Here is an 8,106-nt window from a genome sequence, read left to right as displayed (position 1 = left end):
CCAAGCCGTGTTCTTTCTCTGTATTATGGTAGATTCCCAGAAAACATCCTCCCACATTTATTCTCATCCAGTAGCTGATAGAAACAGAAGCAGAGCTCACAACTAAGCATGGAGCTGAATTCCTGAAATCCAGTTGTAGAGAGGGAGGAATGAGGAGCAAAGGAGAAACCCACAGAAACAGCTGACCTGAACAAGGGGGAGCTCGTGGACCCCAGACTGACAGTTTGGAAACCAGCATAGGATGAAACCAGGCCCCTTGCATGTGGGTGACAGTTAGGAGGCCTGGACTGTCTATGGGGCCCCTGGGAACAGAACAGCATTTACACCTAGTGTAGGAATGGACATTGGGAGCCATAGAGGGATACTCTCACATCCTAGACACATGAGGGAGAGCCTAGGCCCTGCCCCAAATGATGTGACAGACTTTGAGGGACAGTGAACTGGGATTGGTGTATAAAATAAGCTTGTTTCTAATTTAAATAAGAAAAGAATGGTAAAAAAAGAAAAGAAAGCTAGTGACAAGACAATGTATGCTCCCACAATTTTGCAGTCTGGGCTGTTCTTATCTGAATAAATCTTCACTCATCTTACCTATTCTAACTCAAATGGCTGTAGTCATCCAGGAGACAGCTGGAGTTTAGAACTCTATTTCTAGCTTTTTTTTTTTTTAACTTGAAAATAGATTCCTTTCTCATATAATACATCGTGACCACAGTTTCCCTCCCACTACAACCTCCCCCTCCCCAAGATCCACTCCCTCTCTGTTCCCCTTCAGAAAAGAATAGGCCTCCAAGAGACAACACCAAACACAACCAAACAAGATACAACAAGAGAAGGCTAAAGTCCTCATATGGAGGTTGGACAAGACAGCCCCAAACAGTGTGAGGAGCAACAAAAGAGTCAGAGACACAGGGCTGGAGAGATGTCTCAGCTGTTAGGATCACTGCCTGCTCTTCCAAAGGTCCTGAGGTCAGTTCCCAGAGACCACATGGTGGCTCCCAACCATCTGTAATGAGATCTGGTGGTCTCTTCTGGCCTGCACTCTCACAGTTTCCGGCAAAACACTGTATATATAAATAAATCTTTTATAAAAATGTGAAAAAGTGGGACTTTTCTTGCATATTTAAGTGGTTTGTTATCAATGGAGAAAGGTAAACATCAAACAGCTACAAACCTTTGATCTACAATAATGACCTGCCTATGAGATAAGCTGGTGGAATAGTGTCACAAAAATTGTGGGTGTAACTGATTGGATTTAAGGTTTAAGGCACACTCTATGTGATGGAACCCACACCAACACTGGGTGGGTGGCCAAAAACCCAAGACTAGATAGGCTAGAGATCTAGGCGAAAATCAAATATTACTGTTCTACTAAAGGAACACAGCAATCAAATGAGTCCTAACAATATTCTGCTATCCTCATAGATCAGTGTCTTGTTCAGTCATCACGAAAGAAGCTTCCTCCTGTATTTGGGAGCAAATACAGAGAGAGAGACCACCACTGGACAATGTACAGAGAGTGAGAGCCCTTAGAACACTGAGTCCTAAATGGGATGTCTCCATCAAATCCTTCCACTCAAGGCTCAGGGATCAAGTAGAGAGGAGGTGGTAAGATTCTAAGAACCACAGGTGATGGATGACTCTAGTGAAACAGTGTCTTCCAAACACAACAAGACTGATGCATGCATGAACTCACAGAGATCAGGACAGAACACAAGACCTGCACAGGTTCAAGTCAGGCACGGTCCCAGCACCGAGAGGGGAAGTAGACACAAGCTCCCATCCCTAATCCAGAAGCTTTCTCCAATTGACAACTATTCACAACTGAAAAATTAGTTTTCTCCAAGGGCATCTCACTAGGTATGCAAACCACAGCTAAAGGCAGGCCCCATGCCCAATAGTAGGTGGTCCACAAAATACAAACTCAGTAGTATTTTTAGAAAGTTTTTTTTCTCTCTGATAATGCTTTGTCTTTTTTTTTTCCTTTACAGATCTTTTGCTTATACATTACAGTTTCTGATTTTGTGTCTTTATGGGATTTCTGTGTGTGTGCTAATGTGAGTATCTTTGCATCTGTATTCTTGTGCTTTTACTTTGGCTCTTTTCCCCCTATTTGTTTGTTTTGTCCTGTTCATGTTTGTTTTTATTTTACCCTATTTTACAATTATTTTTCTAGATGCCTGTTTTCTAATGAGAGAAAGAAATGGTGTGGATTTGGAGAGGTTGGGAGGCTCTGGGACAAGCTGGAGGAGGGTAAGCTACAATCAGAATATATTGTATGAAAAGAATCTATTTTCAACTAAAGGAAAAATTAGGTGAAGTCATGAAGGGAGGGTCTCTATAATATAACGATTAACTTTGTAAGAGGAAGAGAGACAGAAGAGAGATGCAGGCTGACAAGCTTGTTCTATCTCACTATGTGATGTCCTGTGCTTCTTTGGGATTCTACAGAGGTCTCACATCACACCAGATGCTTTCAGAATTTGAGCCCAAATCTCTCTCTCTCTCTCTCTCTCTCTCTCTCTCTCTCTCTCTCAGTGCCAGTCTCGACTAGTTTGTTAAAGGAACAAAAAGAGAACTAAGACAGAGTCGTCTGCAAACATCATGCTAAAATGTTGCAATCCAGTCACAAAAGAACACATATTTTATGATCTGGATACATGAACTACCTAGAAAAAGCAAATCTTTGGGCATAGAAGATACATTGGTGGCTGCCTAGAATATATGTTCTTGCAGTTGGGAATAGAAACTTTCTAAAAATAGATAATTGTTATGGTTGCACATGTCTGTGAGTATACTAAAAATCTGAGTTTAATGGGGTAAATTTATGATGTGGGAACTATTATCATGTATGGGCAAGGAGTTTAGCTTAGTAGCATAGCACACATGAATCCCAAGGCTTGATCTCTAGTATGTCCCTAAACCACTATATCTTTATAAAGCTATTTAGAAAGAAAAAAAAAAACATGCTTCTGTGCATTTGCATAAAATTTTATTTTTGTAATCTTGTCTAAGGTTTGCATTATGACTCCATATATCTGAAAGCTTACTGTATAATGAATATATAACACTCAAACAGGCTTTTGGGAATCTAAGGGTATCACTCGCTTATGGATACAGGAATACAAGTGATGGAGCAATGCATGAGACAAGCCCATGGTCCGTATGATGCTAGCTTCCATTAGTGAGGTTGTCAATTGTTTTAGCAGCTGGAGCTTATGTGGCTGAGTTTGGTTCTCAGTTGTAACATAGCTGGAAATTTCTATTGCTTTGCTCCTATTACCATTGTAATGAATATCTGATGGACTTCCATCATTCGTAATTTGCTTCTGTTCATATATTCCTATAAATATGTCTCTACAGCTTCCTCCCACCTTCTAATAAGTTAGACAATAGTGCGTAGTAAGTAGGATGAACATGATAAAAGTAAGTCAAGAATACATAAAAATTCCACAGAGAAACTTGTTACTTGGTACAATTAACATATGCCAACCAAAAGATGTAAAGAGGGGCTGGTAAGATGGCTGGATCCTGGGAACTCACATGTCAGAAGGTGAGAGCTGACTTTATTAATTGTCTTCTGATCTACACACATGTGCCACGGAAGACACACACACACACACACACACACACACAGTGAACAAACAGATAAATGAAATGTAACTCTAAAAAGAATTATGAATAATGACAGCAACCACAAACAAAACAAAACACCCAATTTAAGGAAGGTCTGCTGTCTATATGACACAAACTTATGCTCTGGGAAGAACTTGTGCTATCCTGGGAAGAAAGGAAACTTTCAGTTCTGTTGAGGAATTGAAAAGGGAAAATATCTCCACTCCTGGGAGCTTGTTCTTGTATCACAGGGCCATCTCTCATCCAGAATCCCCATCACAGTTGGAAAGCACAGCTTCCCACTACAGTCTCTTCAGGGTTTGGGGATTCTGGATTTTGTGTTGTCCCCGGAGTCAGCTTGGGAGTCAAGTCTTGAGTAGGAATTTATCATGGAAACTCTCCAGAGCCTTGCTTTTCTTTCCCTCTGCACTCAGGAAGAGTCATCTTTAAGTCTTAGTAAGAACTTGTAATTGGAAATGCAATCTTGTATATGGTCTTACTTTACCAAATGCAAGGTGGTCCCCTAGAGGATGTGGTGAGATGTCTCCTTACTCTGTGCTCAGAAACCAGTGCTTCCAGGTGGAGTCAAACAACTCAGAAACCAAGAAAGTCCTGAGAATGCCTGAAACCCTTAGTCTTGGGTAGTGTTGACCTTATCCTTTAGGTTTCTCTGCTCCTGGGGAGGTCTGGGGTATGGGCTGAAGGAGGATGCCAAGGCTCTCTGTTTCTAAACCGGTTGGTCTCAGCATCAGCTTCATGCCACTTCCCAGCTTTTAAAAGGTTTTGTCACCTTGTCCCCAAATCTCAGTGCACACTTCTGGACTGAGATTTGCAGATAGGCCATATCCAGACCCACAGTTTGTATCCATGTGAGGACTCACTGTGCTTGTGTTTAGACACACTGTGCACATATTTAACACACTCATCGGGAAACTTAACCAGGATTTTTTGAGCACCACCTTTTGAAACATGCAGAAGTGATTTTTATTTCCTATGTGACTCCTTTCTGTCCATTTTAAGTCTGTGAAATACTGTGTGATTTCTTCGGGAGAGGATATTGCTCTGGGGTGAATGAAGAACGGCAGCAGAGATAAAGAAAAATAAAGGCAGGTTCTTCGGGGGGGAAAGAAAAAAAAGGAAGGGGCGTTTGGGAGCCTCGAGAACATCTTTATTTCGCCTTTTAACTCTCCGCCTTTCAGATTAGAGTTCCGACCTGCTCCCCCGCCCGCTCGCAATTATCTGTAGTTTCTTTTCTGCGAAGCCCGCCACCTCCACTAGCTGAACTGCAGCTCCATCCTGAGCTATTAGCCTGGCTCTTTTCCTTTCGTCTTTCTTTCCTCAGTTTCTCCCCGCAATCTTTATAAATCTTCCTTGGAGGAGGAGCGTCCGAGCGGGTGGAAGTCTGAAGACAATGCAACCTGAGAATTTCTGTCACTCTCTGCATATGCTCCTAAGTGCTTTAATCCCAATTAGGGGCGGCTGACACACGGTCCTATTCATTCCCATCAGCTCTTGAATACATTTGCCTAGAAATGAACTTCACAAATAGAGGCGCTCCTAAATGTGCCCAATAGCAAGGAAAATCGAATTGAGCGCGGGCTCCTCGGGCAGAGGCCAGCAGAGAAGCGTGAATGTGGCGGTGCCCCAAGACATTGCGATTCAGCAGCACGCTCGCTGACTTTTCTTTGCACCATGTCAACCGAAAGAACCAAGAAATAAGTTGGGGAACTCCGGTTAAAAGGCAACTTGAGAGGGACTCTGAATACTTTTTTTTTTTTTTTTTTTTTTTTTTTTTTTTTTTTATTGAGTCGTTTCCAATGGCAGACTTAAAAAAGAAAAGAAAAAGAAAAACCGAAACCAAAACAAAACCCCCCAAAACAAAAAGGCACCACAAAACCCACCAGCGGTGTCCGGGCTGGGTCCTTGGCTACAAGTTTGAAGACTCCCGGCCGCCGCGCACCCACCGTCCACGCAATTAAGGGGGGAAACAGCCCCGATGCTTGTGCGTCATCTGGTGGCGTTCCCAGAGCCGGTCGCAGCCTCCCTATTCAGAGCCGGCCTTAATGTCCCACCCGCGCCTGGGGGGCAGAGCAGCTGGTCTACTCTGACCTGGCCGCCCGGCCGCCACAGACACCCGCAGGGGCCGCTTCCCGGGCCAGCGCAGTCTCGATGCGGTCGCTGAAACCGTGGCTCCGGCCTGCGCACTCCCGGGCTCTCCCCATCTCCGGTGGGGGCTGTGCGGCGCAGTAGGGGGGGGGATCTGGCCGTTGTTCGGTGACTCCTGAACCCACGCGGGGCAGCCCGATCAGCCTCCTAGGGGACCCCGAGACCGAGGCCTTTGCCTGGCAGAGACCGATCGCCTGGGAGGCGCTTCCCTGCACGGAGGAGCCCGAGCTACGCTGCTAGAGCCGGGCGGGCGGGGACTGCGGGGCCGGGCGGAGCCGCTTGCTTTTCCCGCCCGCTGAGGCCCTCGGTGAGAGAGCCTCCCCCAGCAACCTGTTACCGCCGCGGGAGCCGAATGCTGTCCGTGCTGGGCAGGCTGCAGGACCGCCCCAAACCACGCTCCCCTTGCACCTCTGTGTAGGAGGGATTTCGCTTTAACAGGGCCTCTGGACGCCCATTTTAAGTCGATAAAAAAGCCGAGTGGAATGTTTTGATTGAGTCTCGACATTGTCTTTGAATAAGGCTGAGACCATGTAATTAATGTGTCTTTTTAATAAGGGACAATACGGCCGTTCAAGCTATTTAATTTCATTTAATTTTCCATCCCATTTGCTGCACAGCCCGCTTTTACTTTTAACACCCAGCCTTTCACGGCCCATCTTGCTCCACTGGGCACATTAGATTGGTTTCACCCTTGCTTTTTAGGGGAGGAAAAATAAAAGAAAATGTGTTCCTTTTCTCCTTTGTGGACAATTTATTTCACTTGGGGAACTGCAACTCCGAGCCACAGGACAGAATAAAACTCGGCGAGCTGGTGTGAATGCCTCTGGCGCAGAGTCTTTCTTCTCGCGGAGCTGGGAACCAGTCACAATTGGCTATATTAATAAATAACTTTCCTCACAGTCGGCCTTTACATGGTCCTATTGATAAAATTGTTCGCGTGTCGTTCACGCTTTTTCACTGGTTAAGAAGGGCTAGGGAGGCGCCCCGAACCCAGGCCCTGAGCTCGCCCTCTTCTTGCTTGCTTGCAGTGCTGGTAAGTTAAACTGGGTGTCGTTCGTTCGTAGTCGTCAGGCCAGAGGTTAGAGGGACATGTTCATGGCTTAAAATTTATTGCCCTGGACTCATCGGAGAGGCTTCCTCAGCCCCCTCCTCCCCTCTCCCCGGGTTTTGCCATTCATAGACCCTGGGATCAAAGGCTGCCTTCGATCTCTGGAGGGCAGCCTTCTTTACCCCCAGAGAAGCCACTGGAAGGTTGAGCGTGAAACTGAGAGTTTGCTGTCTTAGGAAATAGTTCTTGGTAAGGCGCACAGTCACATAGTTGCTGCTCAAAGCACACTAAGAGGCGTCCCAAGCAGGTTTAGCTCCATAGGCCGTGGAGCAGTCACAAAGTCTGTCTTCTTTTGTGGTCTTTGCCTTGGCTTTTTTAGACTTGAGACCCTTGATCTGGCCTGGCTTTTCTATTGCTGCGAACAACGGATTTTGTGATTTTTTTTTTTTTTAGTGCCACTGTTCTGCACTTTCCCGAATAGTGAAAAGGGACAAAATGTCGGTTACACCCAGCAGTCCCGCTTTGCGGATCTAAAGAGCGAGGCAACAAGCCACTCACGGAAGGTTTCTTGGGTCTTGAATTAGTTTTCTGTTCCTGTCTATGGTTGTGAATACAAGTTTCCATCAGAGAGCAGCTTGGGAAGTGACTTTTAGGGATCTTCCTCTTTCAGTGCCCCAGCACCATTAGCCAGAGTCTCTCCTGATCCAGGATGCCCAACTGCCTCTTCTTGGGCAAGGCTGAAGGAAGGAACCAGTGAGCGGCTGCCCAGGCTCTTCTATTCTCTCTCTCTCTCTTTCTCTCTCTGTGTGTGTGATGGGCTGGGGGTGACAGTGAGCACACATCATCATTGGAGCCTCTGTAGGAGTTCCCTGGTGGCAACATGGGGTTTGGGGGCGGGTGCCCTGAGTTGACCCAAACGCCTGCTGAGGCTATATAGGGCTTTCCTTGTTGAAAGATTGAGACGTTTTTGTTGTTTTACTTTAAAAAAAAAAAAAAAAGGCAAAAATCCAGTCTTTTGGTTCTGTGGAAGTTAGTGTAAGGACTTTCTCTTCGTTTTAAACTTAAAGGCAAAGCAAGGTTTGAATTCATGAGTTGCCGAGAGAGAGAGAGAGAGAGAGAGAGAGAGAGAGAGAGAGAGAGAGAGAGAGAGAGAGAGACTAACTACCCTGCGGAGAACTTCCCTCTCTGCAAGGCTGCAGCTTGATCGCACAGCACATCTCCCCGCGAAGCTCTGGGCTTTGTGGCATCTCCCTACCCTCAAAGAAAGTGTGGGCCGT

The sequence above is a fragment of the Phodopus roborovskii genome, unplaced genomic scaffold (genome assembly GCF_943737965.1).
Source record: "Phodopus roborovskii unplaced genomic scaffold, PHOROB, whole genome shotgun sequence".
Lineage (NCBI taxonomy): Eukaryota > Metazoa > Chordata > Mammalia > Rodentia > Cricetidae > Phodopus > Phodopus roborovskii.
The sequence above is the reverse complement of the archived record's forward strand: the minus strand, read 5'-3'. Positions refer to the sequence as shown.